This window comes from Sus scrofa, chromosome 14 (assembly GCF_054392235.1).
Source record: "Sus scrofa isolate SSC_HxYL_T2T_F1_AM1 chromosome 14, Sscrofa_HxYL_maternal_Yorkshire_Landrace_v2.0, whole genome shotgun sequence".
NCBI lineage: Eukaryota > Metazoa > Chordata > Mammalia > Artiodactyla > Suidae > Sus > Sus scrofa.
The window spans coordinates 55,362,421-55,385,990 of record NC_139396.1 but is presented as its reverse complement, the minus strand read 5'-3'; the positions used below and the strand labels follow the sequence as shown (position 1 = coordinate 55,385,990).

At 43.0% G+C, this 23,570-nt stretch overlaps 1 protein-coding gene and 1 pseudogene across 28 annotated transcripts in view; both read left to right on the top strand.

Annotated features, from left to right (window-relative positions):
- SUDS3 (SDS3 homolog, SIN3A corepressor complex component) overlaps positions 1 to 23,570 on the top strand; it is a 423,529-nt gene that overhangs the window by 154,285 nt on the left and 245,674 nt on the right. For 25 of the 27 annotated variants that reach the window (XR_014825530.1, XR_014825529.1, XR_014825532.1 and 22 more), the window contains exon 14: positions 11,810 to 11,884. The exons of 1 other annotated variant lie outside the window; for it this stretch is intronic. The gene's annotated coding sequence lies outside the window, so the exon portion shown is untranslated. Of the gene's footprint in view, positions 1 to 11,809; positions 14,048 to 23,570 lie in introns of those variants that run through there. One more of the 27 variants, XM_021071893.2, reaches the window with a different exon arrangement.
- Positions 21,601 to 22,320, top strand: LOC100156825 (large ribosomal subunit protein uL11 pseudogene; annotated as a pseudogene). Its single transcript, XR_001300844.3, has one exon. The product of XR_001300844.3 is annotated as a large ribosomal subunit protein uL11 pseudogene (transcript).

Genomic DNA, 23,570 nt, shown 5'->3' with positions numbered 1-23,570 from the left:
TTAGGATCTCTGTTGCTTTATTGGTTTTCTGTCTAGAGGATCTGTCCATTGATGTGAGGGGGGTATTTAGGTCTCCTACTATGATTGTATTCTCATCAATATCTCCCTTTATGTCTGTTAATATTTGTTGTATGTATCTGGGTGCTCCTATGTTTGGGGCATATATGTTGACGATAGTAACATCCTCTCCTTGGATGGATCCCTTAATCATTAAATAGTGTCCTTCTTTGTCTTTCTTTATGTCTTTTGTTTTAAAGTCTATTTTGTCTGATATGAGCGTTGCAACTCCTGCTTTTCTGTCATGTCTATTGGCATGAAATACTTTTCCCCAGCCTTTCACTTTCAATCTATATGTATCTTTTGTCCTAAGGTGAGTTTCTTGTAGGCAGCATATTGAAGGTTTTTGCCGTTTTATCCACTCAGCCATTCTGTGTCTTTTGATTGGGGCATTCAGTCCATTGACATTTAAGGTGATAATTGATAGATGATTATTTATTGCCATTTGATCCTCGTGTTCCAGTTGATTCTATGGTTCTCCATTCTTCCTTTCTTTTTTTTTTTTTTTTTTTTTTTTTTTGGTTGGATGGTCTCCTGTTATTATCTGCTTGAGTGTATTTTTTTTTCATTTTTTGCAAATGCAATATTTGGTTTTGGCTTGTGGTTGCCCTGTTTTTTAAGTATGCTAACCCCTTCCCATAATTGTGTGTTTTAGCCTGATGGTCCTGTAAGTTCAAACACTTCATTATTATATTAAAATTAAGAAGAGAGACATACATACAAACAAAAAGGATTATTTACCTCCTAACATCCCTTGCCCACATTTTATGGTTTTGATGACTCTTTTATTTTTTTCTTTTTAATTTTATTTTGTTTGAAGCATGTTCATGATTAAATCTGTATGCTGGCTTATTTGTATGACTGCTCTCTGATTGTATCTTCCTCTGTCCTAGTTCTTCCTCTTCTTCTTCTTCTTTTTTTTTTTTTTTCTTTTCTTTTTTCTTCCCTTTCCTTCCTTTCTTTTGGTTTAGAGAAGCCCTTTCAATATTTCCTTTAACCTGGGTTTTGTGTTGCTGTATTCTTTAAGTTTTTGTTTGTTGGGAAAAATTTTTATTTCCCCTTCTATTTTAAATGATATTCTTGCTGGATAAAGTATTCTAGGTTGCATATTTTTTCCTTTGAGCACTTTAAATATCTCTTGCCATTCCCTCCTGGCCTGTAGTGTTTCTGTAGAGAAATCAGCTGATATTCTTATGGGGGGTCCCTTGTAGGTAACATTCTGTTTTTCTCTTGCTGCCTTTAGGATCCTCTCTTTATCACTAACTTTTGCCATTTTTATTATGATGTGTCTTGGTGTGGGTCTGTTTGGGTTCAGTTTGTTTGGGGCCCTCTGTGCTTCTTGTATCTTGAATCCAGTATCCTTTAGATTTGGGAAGTTTCCAGCGATAATTTCTTCAAATATATTTTCCATTCCCTTATCTTTTTCTACTCCTTCTGGAATTCCTATTATGCGTAGATTGGCTCGTTTTATATTATCCCATAGGTCTCTTATATTGCTTTCCAGTTTTTTGATTCGGTTTTCTGTCTGTTGACCAGATTGAGTGATTTCCATTATTCTATCTTCCATATCACTGATTCGTTCTTCTGCATTATTCATTCTGGTTTTTACTGCCCCTAGTTCAGTTTGCATCTCTGCAAATGAATGTTCTAGTTTTTCTTGGCTCCTCCTTATATTTTCTAGCTCCTTTCTGAGGGTATCTGCATTGCTGTTCATATCTTCTCTTAATTCCTTCAGTATTTTCACTATTTCTCTTTTGAACTCCAGGTCTGTCAGACTGCAGAGATCAGTTTCATTGTTGACTGTTTTAGGTGAGTTCTCCTGTTGGTTTGACTGGGGGTGGTTTCTCAGCTTCTTCATCTTGCTTGTTGTCTTCTTTCTCCTGAGGGAGTTGTACTCTCCGTTATCGGGTAGTGTTTGCCTTGTCACTGCCGTGGAATATTTCCTGAGGGCTGTCGTTGTTGGTCAATCTTTTTTTTGAGGCAGTGTGGCTTTTCTGGAGTGTTGATGGGACTAACAGTGTTTCTTTGAAGCAAAGGAGGACTTCCTGAGGGCAGACAGGACTGGGAGGTCCACCCCACGATGGTAGCAGATTTCACTTGGTTCTCAGCACCCCCTGGGGTCTTGGGCGGGTAGCAGGGCCCTTGGAGACTCAAGAGGTTCCTCCCCAGGGCAGCCCGATTCAGAAAGACCGTCTGAGATCTTTTCCCGATTCCGCCAGGCTTGTTGCAGCTTTTCTGGGCTGCAGGGGGTCCTGCCTGGAGCTGGCAGTCCTATGCAGCTGGTCCACTAGGTCTCAGCACCCCTTGGGGTCTTGGGCGAGTAGCAGGGCCTTTGGAGACTCAAGAGGCTCCTCCCCAGAACAGCCCGACTCAGAAAGACCGTCTGAGATCTTTTCCCAATTCGGCCAGGCTTGTTGCAGCTTTTCTGGGCTGCAGGGGGTCCTGCCTGGAGCTGGCAGTCCTATGCAGCAGGTCCACTAGGTCTCAGCACCCCTTGGGGTCTTGGGCGGGTAGCAGGGCCCTTGGAGACTCAAGAGGCTCCTCCCCAGGGCAGCCCGATTCAGAAAGACCGTTTGAGATCTTTTCCCGATTCGGCCAGGCTTGTTGCAGCTTTTCTGGGCTGCAGGGGGTCCTGCCTGGAGCTGGCAGTCCTATGCAGCTGGTCCAATAGGTCTCAGCACCCCCTGGGGTCTTGGGCGGGTAGCAGGGCCCTTGGAGGCTCAAGAGGCTCCTCCCCAGGACAGCCCGACTCAGAAAGACCGTCTGAGATCTTTTCCCGATTCCGCCAGGCTTGTTGCAGCTTTTCTGGGCTGCAGGGGGTCCTGCCTGGAGCTGGCAGTCCTATGCAGCTGGTCCACTAGGTCTCAGCACCCCTTGGGGTCTTGGGTGGGTAGCAGGGCCCTTGGAGACTCAAGAGGCTCCTCCCCAGGGCAGCCCGATTCAGAAAGACCGTTTGAGATCTTTTCCCGATTCGGCCAGGCTTGTTGCAGCTTTTCTGGGCTGCAGGGGGTCCTGCCTGGAGCTGGCAGTCCTATGCAGCTGGTCCAATAGGTCTCAGCACCCCCTGGGGTCTTGGGCGGGTAGCAGGGCCCTTGGAGGCTCAAGAGGCTCCTCCCCAGGACAGCCCGACTCAGAAAGACCGTCTGAGATCTTTTCCCGATTCCGCCAGGCTTGTTGCAGCTTTTCTGGGCTGCAGGGGGTCCTGCCTGGAGCTGGCAGTCCTATGCAGCTGGTCCACTAGGTCTCAGCACCCCTTGGGGTCTTGGGCGGGTAGCAGGGCCCTTGGAGACTCAAGAGGCTCCTCCCCAGGACAGCCCGACTCAGAAAGACCGTCTGAGATCTTTTCCCAATTCGGCCAGGCTTGTTGCAGTTTTTCTGGGCTGCAGGGGGTCCTGCCTGGAGCTGGCAGTCCTATGCAGCTGGTCCCCTAGGTCTTAGCACCCCCTGGGGTCTTGGGCGTGTAGCAAGGCCCTTGGAGACTCAAGAGGCTCCTCCCCGGGGGAGCCCGTCTCAGAAAAACCGTCGGAGAATTAGGTCGATCTATTCACGGCCTGGCTAGGCTTGTTCTAGCTTTTCTGGGCTGCAGGCCTTTTCTAGGGGGCTGGTGGTGTTTGGTGCTGCTCTGTGGAAGTGTAGCCCCTCCAAAGGGCAAGCAGGCCTGTGCAGGGAGAGCCCCTGCAGTGGTGGGCTTCAGGCAATTGTTGAGGCCAGCCCTCCTGGATGGCAGGCAGCCCCAGGTTCGGCGAGAGCGTAGGGGGTGGCGGGGGTGGGGGGAGGGAATGCACTGGGAAGCACAGCTTTCTGCTAGCTAGCGGGCCTGTAAGCTTGCTGTGGCGTGGGGGGTATTCTATGGGGACCCACCCCTTCTTCTCTCCCCTCCCCAGCACGGGCGCAGACCAGGCTCTTCTCCCAGGTTCCCTCTGAGGCGGCTTTCCACTTCCCCGCCCCTAGAGTATTGCTCCCTTCCTCTGCGACAGCTTTGTTTTCTAGTCTCTCAGGCAGTCTCTGCCCCGTCAAATGGTTTAGAGACCTCCCAAGCAGTTTCCGCTCTTCCCCGCCCCCCTAGCCCGGGGACTAAGCTCTGGAGCCGAGGTCTCGGTGCCCAGCCCCCACCCAGGCGGCGCCCCCCGGCCCTTTCTTGGGGACTAACCTTCGGAGGCGAGGTCTCGGTGCCCAGCCCCAACCCAGGCGTCCCCCGGCCCCCTCTCGGGGACCAACCTTCAGAGCTGAGGTCTCGGTGCCCAGCCCCCACCCAGGCGTCCCCCGGCCCTTTCCCGGGGACTAACCTCTGGAGCCGAGGATTCGGTGCCCAGCCCCCACCCAGGCGTCTCAATTTTTGGTGACTGTGCCCGTAGTTCAGATGGTCCGTTGGGTTCTTGATCGTTTTTCCGTACTCCGACTTACTGCTACACTCTTCTCTGCATCTGGAGATTCCTCCGGTTCGTTTGATCTTTCCCCCGGTAGGAGACTTTCCAGGGTGCGGGATCCCTTTCTCCTCCGCAGTTCCCTTTCGGGAGCGCCCGTCCCGCTCGGATTCACCTTCTCTCACTCTCCTCTTTTCTCCCGTTCTGCCCAATAATGTCACGAACTTCTTGCCGTTATTGGAGTTTAGGTTCCTCTGCCAGCGATTGGTTGTTGTTCTGTGCGAGTCATTTCTTCTGTAGATGTGCTTTTTTTGTTGTGTTTGTGGGAGAGGGCGAGCGTGTCCCCCTACTCCTCCGCCATCTTGTCCTCCTCCCCCCTTTTTTTCCATGTAGATTTCCATTGACTGAGCCCCAGTTTTCAAAAATAGTGGGGCTATTTCAAAAAAATTCTACATTGGAATAGTCTCTTTGTCATAAATCAAGGCACCATATATTATAGGTTTGTTTCTGGACAGTATTCTCTTCTAGTGATCTATTCATCTAACCTTGCACCATTACCCCTCCTGTCTTAACTATTGTAGCTTCATCATAATTCTTAATATCTGGAAGTATATATCTTCCAACTTAGTTCATCCTCAAGATTATCTTGGATATTCTTAGCCCTTTTTATTTCCATATAAATTATAGAATTAGCATATCAATTCCAACAAAAAGAAACCTGTTGGGATTTTGATTGGGGTTTGGTTAAAAATCTATAGCCCAACATAGGGAGAATGACTTCTTTAGAATGTTGAGTCTTCCAATCTATGAAAAAGATTTATTCCTGTGTTTAGGTCTTGTATCAGTTAAGATCCAATGGAGAGACAGAAGCTGGACCAGTAATTTGAACAGGGAAAATTTAATATAAAAGTTTTTTAACTAGTAAAGTGGTAGATATTTATTTAAAAGGGTGGAAGGTGATGCTAAGGGGTACAGCAGGAGCTAATAGAGAAAACTGCTGCTACCTCTGGGGCAGAGAGATAATGAGTAAGTAAAATACTTGGAAACGTAAAAAGACCTCCTGTCTCCACTGCCTGGGCTTAAATGCAGGGCTCTTTGGAGAAGGGGTGGGCACCATGGAAATATGCAGTCCACCAATGATGGAGAAACCTGGGTTGCACCTGAACCTGTGGGTGTGGCCTACCACTGGGTGGAGGAGGAAGTTGCCAGAAGGTGTGGGCTGAACAGCTGGTCTGCAGGACTTCTGATATGGTGGTTAGAAGTGGTGTAATGGTATCCTTAACTCCCACCCTCACAGAGAAAATTCTCAGTATTTTGCATGTGATCATTTTACATGTGATGTTGGCTTTTTTTTTTTTTTTTTGTAGCTACCCTTTATCAAAAGTATCTTAGTTCACTAAAATTAAACCACGAATGGTTGACTTTTTTTTTTTTTTAAGGCAAGAAATAGATTTATTAAGATAAGCTTGTGGGAGATGGTGGTTGACTTTTTAAAATGCTCTTTCGTACCTGTTGAGATCATTCTGTGTTCTTTTTTGTCTTTTGTTCCATTAATGTGGAGAATTATAGTGATTTCTTTTCAAACGTGAAGCCACCTTTGTACTCCTGGGATAAACAAAACCTGGTCATGATATAGCATCCTTTTAATGTATAACTGAGTTTGATTTGATAATATTTTGTTTGGGAGTTTTGTATCTGGGTCTGAGAGAGAGCTTGCCCTGTACTTTTTTCCTTTTTAAAAATTTTATTTTTTTGTTAAAGTATAGTTGATTTACAGTGTTGTACTAATTTCTGCTGCACAGCAAAGTGACCCAACCATACATATATATATATACATTCCCTTTGTTATAGTATCTTCCATCATAGTCTATTCAAAGAGATTGGAGATAGTTCTCTGTGTTATCCATTCTAAATTGTACTTTTTTTTTCCCTTGGTAATTTCCTTGTCAGGTTTTGGTATCTGGGTGTTTGTGTCACAGCTCTGTTGATGTCAAAATATGAATTGAGAAATGTTTCTTCTTTTTATATTTCTTAGTAGAAGTTTTGTAAGGTCAGTATTATGTCTTGTTTAAATGCTTGGAAGGATTTGAAATCTGGGTCTAGAGATGTTTTTGGGGGAATGTTAAATATAGATTCAGTTTCTTTAATAGATAGGGAAATACTCAAATGTTTTATTTCTTCCTGCATCAGTTTTGGTAAGGCATGATTTTCTTGTTTGCATGCTTCATCAAAATTGTCAAATTCTATTGGCATTAGGTTATTTATAATATTCTGTTGTTAACTTTTCAGTGCTCATAGGATCTTGCTTGGCACTGATCAGTATCTTTCTTTGAATAGATGAAAACAAATTTATATAAATAAATAATGTTCATCCCAACAACAAATACTGAGGATTATCTGTTTATAATTGGTTCTTCACTGTTCTTCCAATATGTCTTTGTATTTTCTTTTTTTTAATTTTACTTTTTTAAAGTATAGTTGATTTAAATGTTGTGTCAATTTCTGCTGTATAGCAAAGTGCCCTGGTCATATATATATATATATATATATATAATATCATCTTCCATCGTGGTCTATCCCAAGAGATTGGACACAGTCCCCTGTGCTGTACATCGTTTCTAAATACAAGAGTTTGCCTCTAACCCCAAGTTCCCTGTCCATCCCACTCCCTCCCGCTTCCCACTTGGCAACCACAAGTCTGTTCTCTTTGTCTGTGAGTCTGGCACTTACCAATTTTATTAGCCTTTTTGAAGAACCAGTGTTGGGCTTTGTTGATTTTCTCTCCTGTAAGTTTGTTTTCTGTTTCATTGATTTACTTAAGTCTTTGTTACTTTCTTCCTTCTATTTTCTTTGAGCTTGATTTGTTCTTTTTCTAACTTCTTGAGATGGATATTTATATAATTGATTTTTATCCTCTTTTCTTGTCTAATATATCCTTTTAAGGCCGTAAGTTTTTGCCTATCCAGAGCTTTAGCTACTTACCACACTACTTGGTATGTCTTATTTTTATCATCATTCATTTCAAAATATTCTTAATTTCCTTTGTGATTTTTTTCCTTAATTTTCAGGCAGGTTTTAAAAGATTTTAAAGTTATCATTACTGATTTCTAGCATAAATGCATTGTGGTCAGAGTATATATTCTGAATAATATTAATTCTTGAAATTCATTTAAATGTATTTTATGACCAGGTATTTTGTCATTTTGAGTAAATGACCTGTGTGTACTTGAAAAAATGTGTATTTATACAGCTATCCTTGAGTTGCAGTGGACGATTTCTACTGACTTCTCTCCTATTTCACTAATCCTTTTTTTAAAAAGATGTGTTCATCTTTTTTTTTAATTTTGGCAAAACTGGTGGCATGTGGAAGTTCCCAGGCCAGAGATTGAACTCATGCCACAGCAACAGCTTGAGCTGTTGCAGTGACAATGCCGGATCCTTGACCCACTGCACCACAAGAAAACTCCAATTATTAAATATTCTAATATCAAACATAACATTAGTTATGCTGTTTAAATCTTTATACTCCTACTACTTGTTTGTCTGCTTGTCTGCTTGTATTATTAGCTCCTGAGAGAGGCTGTTAAAATATCCCATTATTATTATGAACTTATCTACTTTTCCTTTTAGTTTTTTGATTTGAATATTTTGAAAGTATGCTATTATATGCATAAGACTATAAAAATTTCTTTGTCTTCCTGGTGGATTAACCTTTTTTTCCTATTTTGTTTTATTTTTTTATAGGACACTACACAAAACAACAAAAGGATACATATTATTTTCAAAGGCATATAGAATGTTCAATCATACAATGATTCAAAACCTAGAATGTTCAAAACATAGATTGATTTGGAATTATTCAGCAAGGATTCTTTGAGCACTGTGGAATTAAGCTAGAAAACCTGTGACTGCTAAGAAATTAAGCGCTATACATAATTAAAAAATCAGATTGTATTATTGATTTATTTAAAATTAGAAAATTTTAATTGAGGTATAATTGATCTATAACACTGTTAGTTTCAGTTGCATAGCATAGTGATTTAATATTTGTATATAATACAATATGATCACCATGGATTAACCTTTTATTGAAAATGTTCTCTTAATTTCTATGCATCTTGGCTTTAGGATTACTTGGGTTGATATTAGTATAACTATACCACCTATATTTTGGTTAGTGGGTTTTTTTTCCTTCTACTTTCAGTCTTCCTGTGTCCTTACGTTTAAGGTGTAGCTCAGAATAAACAGCATCTAACTATTGTAATGTAATGCAGACTGACAAGCTAGGTCTATTAGGTGGAATATTTCATCTATTTACATGTAATATCATTACGATATATTTGGTTTTATAACTACAATATTGCTATTTTTTTCTATTTGTTCTCTTATTCACCCCTCCTTTCCTACCTTAATTTGGACCAATCAGAGTTTTTTTTATACCCTTTTTTAAAAATTTAATTTGTAATTTACATTGGAGTATAGTTGATTTCCAATGTTGGGTTAGTTTCAGGTACACAGCAAAGTGATTCAGTTATACATGCACATGTATGCATTCTTTTTCAGACTCTTTTTCCATTCCACTTAGCTTTACAACTGTTTTTTTTTTGCTTTGATTCTGAATAATTTGCCTTATACAGTGTACTTAAGGGGAAAATTGGTTCCATGCTTTAGGATCATTTCTCATTGTGTCCTTTTTTGAGGGGAAAAATTTTGGACTCTTAACTCTTAGGTGTTTTGACATCCCCAGATGCTCATTTTTGTATCCCACCTTCATGAGGCTCTCTATATCTGTGATGGCTTCCCTGCTTTTCAGCAGGTTCCCTGCTGCTCTGCTGCTCTACTTCTTACCCCATAATGCTTGAGTCATCCACACCCCAAGGGAAAAATTGATGTCTGGCTCATCTCCTCAAACTTCCCTTCTTTCTAGGAACTTTGTACCTTCATTCCTGGCTGCTCCCTGATGCTTTCAAATAGAATTTGTGAATGTTTGTATTTTATCCAGCTTTTCTAGTTATATTTGGTGGGAATATTGATCTGCCTCAGTTACACCATCACAGCTGGACTTGGAAGTGCCCTGATTTTGTTTCTTCTGAATGCTTTCTCTTACACCCTTCATTTTTTCCCCCCATCTGCTTCAAATGCTTTTTATTTTATTTATTTGTTTATTTATTTAAAAAAAAACTGTTGTAGTTGATTTACAATGTTCTATCAGTTTCTGCTGTACAGGAAAGTGATCCAGCCTTACATTCATATACATTCTTTTTTTCTCATTATCCTCCATCATGTTCCATAACAAGTGATCAGATAATAGTTCCTGGTGCTGTACAGCAGAATCTCATTGCTTTTCCACCCTTCCTATTTTATTTATGCTTCTGGTCCTTTGCCGTTTCTTTTTCCTGCATATCGTCTACCAGGGCTGCTGGTTCTGTGACACGGCTGTGTGTTCAGTGTAATTGGTGTCTCCTGTGGTTGTGCAATATGAAGGCCCTGTGGTTTACCCTGTGAAGCTCAGCATGATCTGGCCCTGGGCTTACTCTCTCAGTGACACTTTCTATTCTCTTACCATTAGGAATTATGCATATAACCCAAATGGGCAAGAGAGATCTCCTCAGGGAGGTCTTTCTTTCTTTTTCCTTTTCTCTCTTTCTTTCTTTCTTCCTTCCTTCCTTCCTTCCTTCCTTCCTTCCTTTCCTCTCTCTCTCTCTCTTCCTTCCTTCCTTTCTTTTTTTTTTTTCATGGCCACACACATGGCATGTGGAAATTCCCGGGCTAGGTACTGAATCCGAGCTGTAGCTGTGGCAATGCTGGATCCTTTAACACACTGCACCAGGCTGGAGATCAAATCTGCCCCTCTGCAGTGACCTGAGCCACTGCAGTTGGATTCTTAACTCACTGTGCCACAGTGGGAACTCCAAGGAGGTCCTTCTTAACACTTCAGCCAGGTCCTCTTAACAAATTCTCTTTAACATGCTGTATTATTTCTTCCTAGTATTTCTCACAAGTGTACTTTTCCATTGATTTGTGGCCTTGGCTGGGTAATTTATCTGTTCTCCTCCAGAATATGGTCTGGAATGTGAAGACGGTGATCTTGTTGGTTTGTTTGCCACTATGTTACTTGTGTCCACACAGTGTCTAATCCATATATAATGAATTAATTTGTGCCTCATAATGATGAAAAGGAGGAGATGAGAACAAATATTCACTAAAATTTTATCTTTTTCTTTTCTTTCTTTCTTTCTTTTTTTATTTTTTGTCTTTTTGCCATTTCTTGGGCCGCTCCTGCGGCATATGGAGGTTCCCAGGCTAGGGGTCTAAAAATCGGAGCCGTAGCCACCGGTCTATGCCAGAGCCAGAGCAACACAGGATCCGAGCCGTGTCTGCGATCTACACCACAGCTCATGGCAACACTGGATCGTTAACCCACTGAGCAAGGGCAGGGATCGAACCCAAAACCTCATGGTTCCTAGTCGGATTCGTTAACCACTGTGCCACGATGGGAATTCCCTAAAATTTTATCTAATTTAGAGTTTGCCTTAACTCTTTGAGGCAGATGGCATTTCCACTTTGGATGGCTCAGAGAAGTTACGTTATTTTCCTGAGGTCACACAGTTGCTAAGTGCCTGATCTAGAATTCAGTCCCAGGCCTGCATGATTCAGAAGTAAACCCAACATTATGAATTGTTCAACACTTCTCACTCTTCTAGGATTTTTGTTTTTTCTTTGTTTTCAAATTGACTTTTAAATCTTTATCTGATGCTCCTAGAATGCTAGTTTACATCAAGGGGTTTTCCCGGGGGGGAAAAAAAAAAAAAAAAAAAAAGAAAAGAAAAAGAAAAAGGAAAAACATAAAGAAGAGAAGTTGACAACTTCTTTCTGTTATTTCCAAAAGCAAAATGACATGCCTTTTTATTTGGGTGGGAGGCTTATGGAGGTCAAGCTAGATTGATTTGTTAAGCTCCTGGCTTCCCTCAAATGGTCCAGTTGAGGGGGAACATTAACTTGTTGAATGAACATTGGTTACGTTCAATTAAAGAGAAGTATTTACAGTAGTGACTCTTTAGCAAGCACCTACCTGAGCCATGCACTTTACACACCTTCACCTCAATGGTTGTAACATTTTTGGAAAGTAGATATTATTATTTCTATTAAGAGATTTGGAAATTGAGACTCGGAGAAGTAAAGAAACTTGCTTCACACCCAGAGTTTGAACTCCTTTATGGACTTCCATACAGACTGCTTATTTCTCTAATGCACTGCTCCAGGCATGGAACCTGGAACACAGAGGAGGTAGTAAAGGTTATTTGCCTTTTTCAGGTTGATGATAATATGGCAAACTTCCCAGGAAAGAGTCACAAATTTTATAATGATCCTTCTTTGTGTCTGGCCAGGGAATGTGAACAGTCTCTCCAAACTGACCCCTTGGACCCCAAAGGTTCTGAGTCATGACAGCTTCCAGGTGTCAGGTAAGGATCACATCAGTCTCAAGTACAGGAGGTACTTTTGTCACCTCTTCCAAGTATTTTCTGGTTGCAAATGTTATTGATCTGACAGTTGATTTCCCAAGACACATTAGTTCCAAGCTGGTGCAATATCCAAGTCTCCTCCTAAGGAAATTGGCCTTGTGAATGGTTATCCTTTGGGAAGATCATGCTGCACTTACTGCCTTACTAATACGGGGAAGAGGCTGCAAATGCAATTAGCAGGCCTGGTTGCTGATTTTCCAATAATGACGTTTGGGGTATATTATTGGGTTAGCTATAATCGAGCTTCACATGATCTGGAAGTGTCTAAACGGGTGTGAAAGTCATCCACTGCTTTGGCTTCAGGTGGGCACTTGGATGTGCTGAGCTTGGGGGATGTGTTCCTGGATGGCTGTGTCTTGTCTCTCAAATTCTGTTGCCTTTCAAACTGTCACTAGCAAGGTGATGACTTCATTTTAAGCTTCTACCCTCTCCCAAATCCTACCCCATCCTTATCATTTGGGAGTTTACTATATATTTTCCAACTCTCTTATTTCTCATACAAGTATAATTTGCTTAGTGTATGTTAAATTCATCTTTATTAGTCAGAATAATGAACACTAGCTGCCAGAATAGATGAGACTGGAGATCTCAGCTGCTGAATGCCCTGAAAGTTTATTTTTTGCTCACATGAAGCCTCATGCCGGTCAGCAAAGGCTCTCCTCCATCTGGTGATTCAGGAATCCAGGTTCCTCCCATCCTGTGGCATCGTCATCGCCAAACATGACTGTTGGGAGGCAATTCTCCCCAGATTTCTTGGGTTCTTATAAGGTCTGGGCCTTCCCACGAAAGGACACTGACACATTTCGTTCAAGGCCAGTTGAGCAGCAAACTAAAGATGGAGAACCCTCTCTCCCCAGAGACATTCCAAGATAAGAACATTCCCTTCTCTTCCTGGAGGATATTTGCTTACCTTCTAGGACAATCAATATAGAGACAAGATGCATGTTCCAAAGGCATTGACTTACTTTCCAGGGTAAGGAGTAATCTCTCTAGAGGGAAGGATGGGCAGCTTACCAGCAGCTTGATAGAAACACAGTGTCTCCCAAGTTCAGGGTTCTTCTCTAGTGTCATAAGCCAAGTAGAGGAGGCCATACTCTTCCCACTCCATGCTGCTATCCAACGTTGTAAACATACATTCTTCCCTTTTTCCATCCAAACCTCTTTCGTGGGGCGGGGGCTGGGCGATGGGGGATGTGGCTGTAATGGGCCTAAGCAAAGCGGTTCCAGATTGCAACAGAAGATTATAATGCAAATTTATGGGTAAAGAAAGGGCCAGTTACAGGTCAGCTAATGGTGAGGAGACACACTTGAAAGTTTCTTCTTTGAGTTATTAGACCTCATTAAAATTAATACTCAACTGCTGTATGATTATCCATGTAATTCTGCAACAATGAGTGTGCTGGGAATTTGCAAATGTATTACTTTGGCAGATTCATTATTTAAAGGATGTCTATGTTAAATCATAAAATGCAAAAGGTTTCTTGGTAAGCCCACTCAAACCCACAAATATTTTTGAGTGCCTGGGCACTTGGGATACATTGCATCTAAACAAGACACTGATGCTGCCTCTCAGAAGCCTGTGGTTTAGTGAAGAGCTCCTTGTCTTAACTACAATGCAGTCAAATTTATTCTATTAGGCTAAGAGGAATATACATCTGTTCTTAAATCTACCCTGTTCCCTATAGTATATGCTCCTAATTCCTACTTTTTTTTTTTTTTTTTTGGCTGTAAATATTCCTTTTACTTTCTAGTCCTGTCTCATGGTCCTCTCCTTTTCTTTCTTTTTCTTTGGGGTCTATATGATCCTTACTAATTAAGAAGGGCCTATGCTAGGCAAAACTTCTTTGGTTGAAAGTGACAGAAACCCAATTCAGATTGGCTAAAGCCACAAAAGGGATGTTTAGTGGATTCTATGAATTTAATATGAAGGCAAGCTTTAGGCTCAGTTGGATCCAGGGACTCAGATGAAAACATCAGGATTTTCTCTTTCCATCTCTCTATTATGTTTCTTCTATATTGGCCTTTTCCATATGGTGACCCCAGCAGTTCCACATTATTTTTGCAACACATAATCTTGCAAATAAAGAAATTCTCTGTACTTAAGGTTTTTGTTTGATTGTTTGCTTTTAATGTCTTGGATTGAATCAATCACTCTGACTAGGGGAAGGGAAATATTTTGGCCAGATCTAGGTCACAAGTTGTTATGGGCTGAATTTTGCCTCCCTCAGATTCATGTGTTGAAGTCCTAACCCCCTAGTATCTCATAATGTGACTATATCTTTTGGAGATGGAGTCTTTAAAGAGGTAGTTAAAGTAAAATGAGGTCATATGGATGGGTCCTAATCCAGTCTGACTGGTGTCCTCATAAGAAGAGGAAATTAGGACACAGACACACACACAGAGGGTAGACACTGTGAAGACAGAGCCAGAAGATGACTGTCTGCAAGCCAAGGAGAGAGGAAGCTCAGAAGAAATTAACCCTGCCAACACCTTGACCTCAGACTTCTAGCCTTCAGAACTATAAAAAAAATGTTGTTCGAGTCACCCAGTCTGTGCAGCTTTGGCAAATGAATACAGAGGTTCAGCCCTGGAATTAGGGTGAATTTATTTAGTCCCTCTTGAACCACCCTATGAGTAGAGAAGGTGTGGTTACTCAAAGGAAACCCAAGGGATTATTATTTCAAGCAAGAATAATGGCCCGGTAGGAGGAAAAAGCTGGATTGTCCACTCATGTGTCAGGTTCATAATAGTTATTAGACATGCATGATATGTTAGCACCTTATACTTAATACAACAACCCCATTATTTCCCTCATTTTGCAGATGAGAAAACTGAGGCACACACACAAGTTAGATGACTTATCCAAGGTCATGCAGTTAGCAAGTGGCAGAGCCAAGATTTACATCCATATCAGACTGCAGAACTGCAGCTTTTTACCACTGCATTCTTTTGAGAGCCCATGGTTGCTAGCTCTGATGCTCTTGCCTTTCTATTCCCAAGATTGAAAAAGCTCTGTCTTGAGGAGTTCCTGTGGTGGCGCAGTGGTAAAGAACCTGACTAGTATTCACGAGGCTGCGGGTTTGATCCCTGGCCTTGCTCAATGAGTTAAGGATCTGGCGTTGATGTGAGCTGTGGTGTAGGTCAAAGGTGTGGCTTGAATCTGGCATTTCTGTGGCTGTGGTATAAGCCAGTAGCTGAAGCTCCAATTTGACCTCTACCCTGGGAACTTCCATATGCTGCACATGCAGCTCTCAAAAGACCAAAAAAAAAAAAGAAAGAAAGAAAGAAAGAAAAAAACACAAAGAAAAAGCTCTGACTTGAGGTGGGGAAAGGCTATATGTAATATGTTAATTAAGAAAAATTCACACAGTCTGCAGAATTCACAAGTCTGTTGTTGGAACTTTTTCTGGTCTGGGCAGAACATGAGGTATTTGCTGTTGTTCCTTAAAACTGGGGTCAGAAAGATACCTAGTGACCTGTAACCACCTCAGTCCCTACCCCTAAGTCTGAGGGTCAGAACTCTGAACCTCAGCAAAGGGCAAGATGGAGAAACTCATGAATTCAGCTGCTTCTTCCCTTCTTGTATGTTTACTCTGTTTTCTATCCCATGATTAGCAAGGCAAGCTCCATGCCTGTCTGAATGAGTGGGCTGAAGTCTATATAGTTGCTTAAAGATATCTGCCTTGAGTTTTTTTTAATTTAATTATATTTTGATTAAAGTATAGTTGATTTACAGTGTTCTGTCAATTTCTGCTGTACAGCATCATGACCCAGTCATACATATATATATACATTCTTTTTCTCATCTTCCATCATGTTCTACCCCAAGAGACTGGATATAGTTCCTGTGCTGTACAGTAGGACTTTGTTGCTTACCCATTCTAAATGTAATAGTCCTGAGTTTTATAAATAGAATTTCCAGTTTGACCATGTAGGCTGATATATGAGCCTTTCACTTAGGAAACAAATTCAGAAAATATCAAACCCACACATAGTCATCAATTTTTTCCCAAAGGGTTCTGATATCTCTATTGAAACAATTTGGTAACCCTGACTTCGGCAAGACTTGTTGGTTGCAAGAAAGGGCAAGTGAGTTCACAAACAAAATGCAGGGAGCCTTTGTTATGGAGGAGTTATCTTCTGAGTCCTCGAGATGATGGAGTTGCATAGGGATGCAAAGGCTGTCATCCACCTCTTCCAGTAATTATTCAACATTGGTTGTTAAAAATTTTAATGATTAACACTAGCATGAATCCTTTTTCATCAAGTCAGCTTCCTCATGGCTCAGTCTCTCTGAAGGACCCTCTGAATTTTGAATGCCCATCACATGTCCTGGCATGAATTGCTGTTTCTTATAACCAATGAATCCTGTCAAAGAGAATTAGCCTCTTACTGACTGTCTGACTCTGGTGCATATACAGTGTAGTCTGACTGCACACATTTGATTGAAAATCTTGCCCAAGGTGCAGGATTCCATGAAGTTGATGGAACATGCTTAAAGAACAGAAAAATCACAGATGATCCATGGGAGTCTGGTGGTCTTAGAGCAATCAGTGCTGTTCAGCTGGAACCCACAGATTCAGCCACCCTGGCTGGCTGTTGTGATGACTGTACTGATCGTTCGATGTCTGATTCAGACCCGTTATTCAACATTTTGAATATACTCCTCCAAAGGAGTTAACAGTCTGAAGAAAAAAAAAAAAAAGGTAAGGAAAGTAACTCAGTGAGCACTTCAAAAGAGAAAGATTTAAATATCAAAAGATTCAAGAAGGCCTTAGGAAAAATTGGTGAAGCCCTTGAATATTTTTTAAATGACCTTTTTGCTATCACACTGTGAAAACCAATGCTGAAGTGAAGGATTTTGTCAGAAAAATTACACCAAAAAACCCTTACTACGTAATTCACTTTTTGTTCTTCATAAAAATTCACGTGTTGTTGAAACGGCAACCTAAATATTGTTAGGTTGGTAAGCTTTAGTTTCATTTCTCAAAAGAAAGTTCCAGCGTGAACCCTTCCTCTTTCCCACAGTTTGCTATGAAAATTTGGGCTTTGGTATCAAAACTCTCTTTAACTGTCTTCTACCAAGTTTGATTCTCAGGATGGAAACAAAACAGCCATGGAGGGAAGACTTGCTCTCCTTTCCTCATGGAACTGCATCTTTTTCTTCCATTCCCTTCCTGGCTTCTCTCCACACACCTGTGTTCTCTGCTCACTCACAGTGTACCTGTCAAGGTACCTATGCTTTATATCATGCATCTCCCCTCCTCATTACATAAGAATTGGTTGAGATGGGCATATTGCTCAACTTGGACCAAAACTCAGGAGAAGGGGTTTTGCTTAAAGAGTCAGGGAAGGAGAAACATCTGAAGGTGTTGGCAGCCTGTCTTGATGAGAAATGAAGCAACCTGGAGAAGATCGGAAACAAGAAGTGGTGAGAAAATAGGTCCTGCTGACAATGTTTGATTTGCTGGATCCTGCCATGCCTGAAACTGGCAAGACTCCCTCAGACTTGTAGCCAACCTTTCTTTCTTTCACGTAAACTGGATTGAATTGAGTTTTATATCACTTTTTACCTAAAGAGCCATAGCTGATACAGCATGCCTATTTGATTATAATAGCAACAATCCCTCTTCACTATTCCAAGATAGTTTTCCAGCCATCATAACATCTGATTCGTTCAGCAACCCTGTGATGTAAATAAGGCAAGAATAATCATCTTGATGATGACTGCTGCCAGGTTTAGGGGGCTACAGTGATGTTTTCTCAAGTACCTGAAAAACACAGGGAGTGAAGATTGCCTTCTGAGAGTTAAACCATGAAGTCAATATATTATAGATCAAAGCAGAGCAATGCAAAGTCACCGTAAAGAGATAGAATGGCTTCTAGGCTTGCAAGACTTGTCTCTCCTGTGATTAAATGTATTAACGTATTTAAAGCAAGGCTGGGAGTTCCCGTTGTGGCACAGTGGTTAACGAATCTGACTAGGAACCATGAGGTTGTGGGTTTGATCCCTGCCCTTGCTCAGTGGGTTAACAATCCGGCGTTGCCGTGAGCTGTGGTGTAGGTTGCAGATGCGGCTCGGATCCCGTGTTGCTGTGGCTGTGGCGTAGGCTGGCAGCTACAGCTCCGATTGGACCCCTAGCCTGGGAACCTCCATATGCCGCAGGAGTGGCCCAAGAAATGGAAAAAAGACAAAAAAAAAAAAAAAAAAAAAAAGCAAGGCTGTATCCATCATGAGCTGCCATGGTGGGGACCTAGAGGACAGAGTTGCAAATGCAGGCCTTGGCAGTGCAGCCACTGCTGTCTGTCCCAGTGGAGAGGGAGCCTTGATCTTTGCAAGGCGGCACTTAGAGAAATGCTTTCAGCCACAAGTCGTATAAAAGCAGATAGATAGGTAAAGATGGCTGGAACTTCTTTGGCATTCCTCCCATCAAGAGGCAGTGTCTCCTTCCCTTCCTCCCCAGTCTGGGCTCACCTTGTGACTTACTTTGGGAAATAGAATGAAGTGGAAGTGATACTCTAATTTCTGAGGAAAAGATCTGAAAATTCTACTTTTGCACACCTTGAAGACTCCCTTTTGGGATCCAGCTGCCATGCTGTGAGAAACCCGAGCCATATGGAGAAAGGCTGAGCTCCCAGCCAACTGTCAGTCATGTGAGTGAGCTCTTGAGGGCATTCAACCCATTTGAGCTTCTGGATGATCACAACCACAGTCAGTACCACGTGGAGAGAATAACTGCCCTGCTGAGCTCAGTCATCTCATAAAATCATGAGAGACTCTTATGATTATTGATTAAAGCCACTTAATTTTGGAGCAACAGATAACTGAAACAACAGTGGCTTAAGCAACGGTCTTCTCTAATGGGAAGTCTGAATGTGGGAAGTTTTAGGTTTGGTGCAGCCGGTCAACAATATTATCAATTGTCTGTGCTCTTTTTCCCTTTCTATTACATAAACATTGGCATGTTGGCTTGTCATCTTCCTCATGGTTGCAGGATGGCTGCTGCATCTCCAGGTATCATATCCATGTTTAAGCAAAAGGAAGGGGATAGTACCAGTGAGCTCTTCTCTTGCCTCTGTACCTTTCACCAGGAAGGTAGATATCTTCCTAAAAGCCCCTATGATGACTTGCCATTGTGTCTCATTGGCCAGATATGACCACCCTTAGTTCTAAAGAAAGTGAGTGTATGTTAATCTAGTCTCTATTGTGTGATACAGTCATGGGAAAGGGAATTGACAATGGCCTTTTGGCAGCAACCAAAAATCTCTGTCACACAATGAATGCAGATATTGGTGCCCATTGACTTGTAATAGTTGTGATCCCATCTGAACTATTTTTGCCATGAAATGCTTTCTCCCAGCCATTTCAGTCTGTTGCTACTAAACATTAAATGGATACCTCCATCTCCCTGTCCCAACTTTATTCATCAAGAGACCAGATTATTATTTATTTCTCCAGGCTGGTCTTCTTACCAGGAGGGAAAGCACTGGCTGTGTAGACTTTCTGAACTGATTCTCACTGTCGTAATTTCTCTTTGCAAATGATCAAGTTGTTGCCTGGCTTACCCATCTGAAGATGTGGCTAATACGGGTCTAATCCCTAGAGATGACACCACACTCAGTGTGTTGAGAAGGCTGGTTTTCCATGTTTGTAATGTTCTGGAGACTGTCACCCAACCTTTATCCCATCATGTAAATCTCTTTGGGAGACAGATTCCAGTTCTCTCTCCTGGTGGGGACACAACCAGTGGCTGAGAGAAGACATCAGGAATTACTGCAGAGATGAGAGTGAATAGGGCTGAATGGCCATTTGGCAAGCTCCCTGGCTTCCTGGATACACAGGGACCCTGGTGACTTCAGGCTTCACAACCCAGATTTTTTTATTCTATCCTGATTTAAAACTGTCTCTGGAGTTCCCCTCATGGCTCAGCAGGTTAAGAACCTGACTAGTATGCATGAGGATGCAGGTTTAATCCCTGGTCTCGCTCAGTAGGTTAAGGATCTGGTGTTGCTGCAAGATGAAGCTTGGATCTAGTGTTGCCGTGGCTGTGGTATAGGCCTGCAGCTCCAGCTCCAATTTGACTCCTAGCATGGGAACTTCCATTTGGCGTAGGTGCAGCTGTTAAACAAATAAACAAAAGACAAGAAAAGAAAACTGTCTCATTAACCTTAAAAAGTCAGTGCAATGGCTAAGAACATCAGCTCAGTCATGTCTGGTGGCTCGGCCACATTCTGACTGTGTGACCTTGGAAAAATGTTTTCCCCTCTCTGAGTCTCAGTTTCATCATCTGTAAAATGGGGACACTAATCAGACCTCTACCTTGAGAGGCTGCCATGAGAATTGAGAGTGTGGTGTATGCAGAGTGCTTGACACAGTATCTGGCTGGAGCTGATGGTCACTAAGCGAGAGCTGCTTTATTTTTATAGACCTGTGTCCCAGCTGGAGGTCAGAAAACCTAGTCACCCACAGCTATACTGTCTTCACCTTTAGAGGCCCTATTCTAACATTCAGCAATTATTGTTATTATTATTTTTAGGGCCACAGGTGCAGCATATGGAAGTTCCTAGGCTAGGTATCAAATCAGAGCTGCAGCTGTTAACCTGCGCCACAACCACAGCAACACCAGATCCAATCCGTGTCTACAACCTACACCATACCTCACAGCATTACCAGATCCTTAACCCACTGAGTGAGGCCAGGGATCGAACCTGCATCCTCATGGATACTAGTCAGGTCCATAACCTGATGAGCCACAACAGGAACTCCACGCACTCAGTAATTATTCAATGAGTGTCCATAAAACATCATACTCACATTGAGGGGGATATAGGAAAGAAATGTAAGACATGCTCCCTGGGCTCAAAGAAGTTGCACCATGGTTGGCGAGGCAATATATAAAGACTTGAAGTGGTTAAGTGACCGTGCCTGACACGCCAGTGTGTTGGAGGAGCCCTGAGAGCTGTGGAGGTTGCTTGCACAGCTCTTGTCCTGTCCTGGTGAAGTGGAAAGAGCAGCAGGCAAGCAGTCAGACAGCCTGCCCTGGACACCACATGGGCTGGGTTGGAGACCACCCATTGCCCTTAGGATGGCCCCTTTGACAGTGCTTACCACGCTGCCATGTACTTGTTCACTGGTCATTCTTCCCTATTAAACTGGGAGCAGTGGGAGGCACCCAATCACTTATTCATTCATGGGGCACATTTTTATTGCATGTCTGCCCAATGCCAGCAGTGTTCTAGGCAATGAGAACAAGACAGCCATTGCTTATATTCTTGAATAACAACAGTTGAGTTGTGTAGAAAGATAATAAGTAAATACATAGATACATACAGTGTTGGGTGGTGGTAAGGGCTGGAAAGAGATTTTGAGCAGGATCTGGCATGTTGGAAACATGCACATGCACCACCCACAAGGAAGGACTTGCTGGTCAGGACTTGCTGGGCTGCCTGGGAGGACAGTCAGCAGACAGCCTGCACATGTTGCTCCTTCAGGCTCAGCCTAAGCCCTGAGCCACCTTGCTAAGCTCATACCTTTTTCAGGGAAACCTGCATTCAGCGACTACATTTCAGGCTGACTTGGGACATTTGGCAAGGACAGTACTTGCTTGAAGAGCTCTTTACCCCTGTGGATAAGGCTTTGTCAAAATTGTGTCACAGCTTTCGGCTTTCTGCTCGGAGGAGGCCAAGACCAAACTTTCTTCAGTTGTCCCGAATCCAGGTTCATCCAACACCAGCCACCTCCACCATGCCGCCTAAGTTCAACCCCAACGAGATCAAAGCCATGTACCTGAGATGCACCAGTGGAGAAATCAGTGCTAAATCTGCCTTGGCCCCCAAGATCGGCCCTCTGGGTCTGTCCCCAAAAGAGGTTGGTGATGACATCGCCAAGGCAGCTGGTGATTGGAAGGGTCTGAGAATTACAGTGAAACCAACCATTCAGAACAGACAAGCCCAGATGGAGGTGGTACCTTCTGCCTCTGCCCTGATCATCAAAGCTCCAAAGGAACTGCCAAGAGACAGAAAGAAGCAGAAAAACATTAAGCACAGTGGAAACATCACTTTTGATGAGATTGTCAACATTGCCCGACAGATGCGGCGCTGCTCTTTAGCTAGAGAACTTTCTGGAACCATTAAAGAGATCCTGGGGACTGCCCAGTCTGTGGGCTGCAATGTTAATGGCCGCCGCCCTCACGACATCATAGATGACATCAGCAGTGGTGCAGTGGAATGTCAAGCTAGCTAAGAACTGCAAAGAAAAATAAAGATTATTTGACAACTAAAAAAAAAAAAAAAAAAATTGTGTCACAGTTGATCTTCCCCTCTTCTCTCAAAGCTGCTTTCCCCTCTACACCCACACTCTGTCACTGTGTGTGTAGGACACCCTAATGTGCGACAAAGTGGTGGAGCCTCGTGGCACAGAAGGGGCTTGCCAGCTTGGACAAGGTGGTCAGGGACGTCCTCCCTGAGAAGGTGACATTTGAGCAGAGACCAGGAGGGGAGGGAGTCGGTTACACAAGATCTGGAGGAATAGCATTCCTGGCCAAAGGAATAGCATATACAAAAGCCTGAGACTAAGAATGTACTTGGCATGTTTGAGCAGCAGCAGCAAGGCAGCCTGGTGGGTGGCAGCCCAAGGATAGAGGGCGACTGCTGGAAGTGCAGATGGAGGGGCAGCTGGAAGTCACGTGTATGAGAACCTCTCTACCGAGTATCCCTAGCACCCACATGTCGTAGGCACTGAATAAATGTCTGTTGGACCCAACTGGATTGTCATTCCAGCTCCACTCTTCTCTCCTCACTTGACCTTGAATAAGTATTAACTCAGTCTTTCAGTGCCTCGGTTTCCCCACATGTCATCAGTGGTGAAGATCACTCTGGGGCTCTGGCTTCAGGCTCTTGCTACTGTACCATTTTCTCTTCGTCCAATTCCTTCTTCCTTCTCCCCTCTCCCTCCAGAGATTTGAAGCCCACTTGGTCCCATCCCCAGCCTCCTGGCAGATGGTTCCCACCTGGAAAGTGGTTGTTCTTGGCAACTCTGCCAAATCCCAGAGCTCTGGAGCTGAGAGGCAGCCACTCTGGGGAGGGAGAGTTAGGTTTCTCTCCTCTGATAATAAATAAAGCCGATTAAGGCATCTCCGCACCCATGGGGCAGGGTGCTCCTTTGGAGGGCCTTTTTGCTTTGATAAAAACTGCAATATCTGAAAATTGTCTCGGGCGCCTGAGAACTCCTATTTTATGACATGCACGTGCCTGGGATAAATTGCTTTTGCTGCCTTTTTATATATAATTCAGGTCCTTATGGATGCTGGTGGGATGCATAACACTCTTCTGTAATGATTTATTCATTTGGGGGAAGCAAGTGTGCACCACTGGGTTCTGCCCCGCCTGTCTGACAGCTTGAAGGGTTGGCTCTGCAGGCACCAGTTGGATTTGCCTCCAGAGGGAGGAGCCTGATTGGGCTGATGAGCTGCCCTGGAAAGCAGGTCAGGCTGGGTGAGGGGCACTGATCCTGGTGAAACTTTCTCTGAGGCAGTCGCTGACTGAGCCAGGGGCTTTACAGGGGTGATTACAATCTCTCTCACTGCCACCTTGGGGAGGAGGGTGCTCCTATCCTCATTTTAGGGGT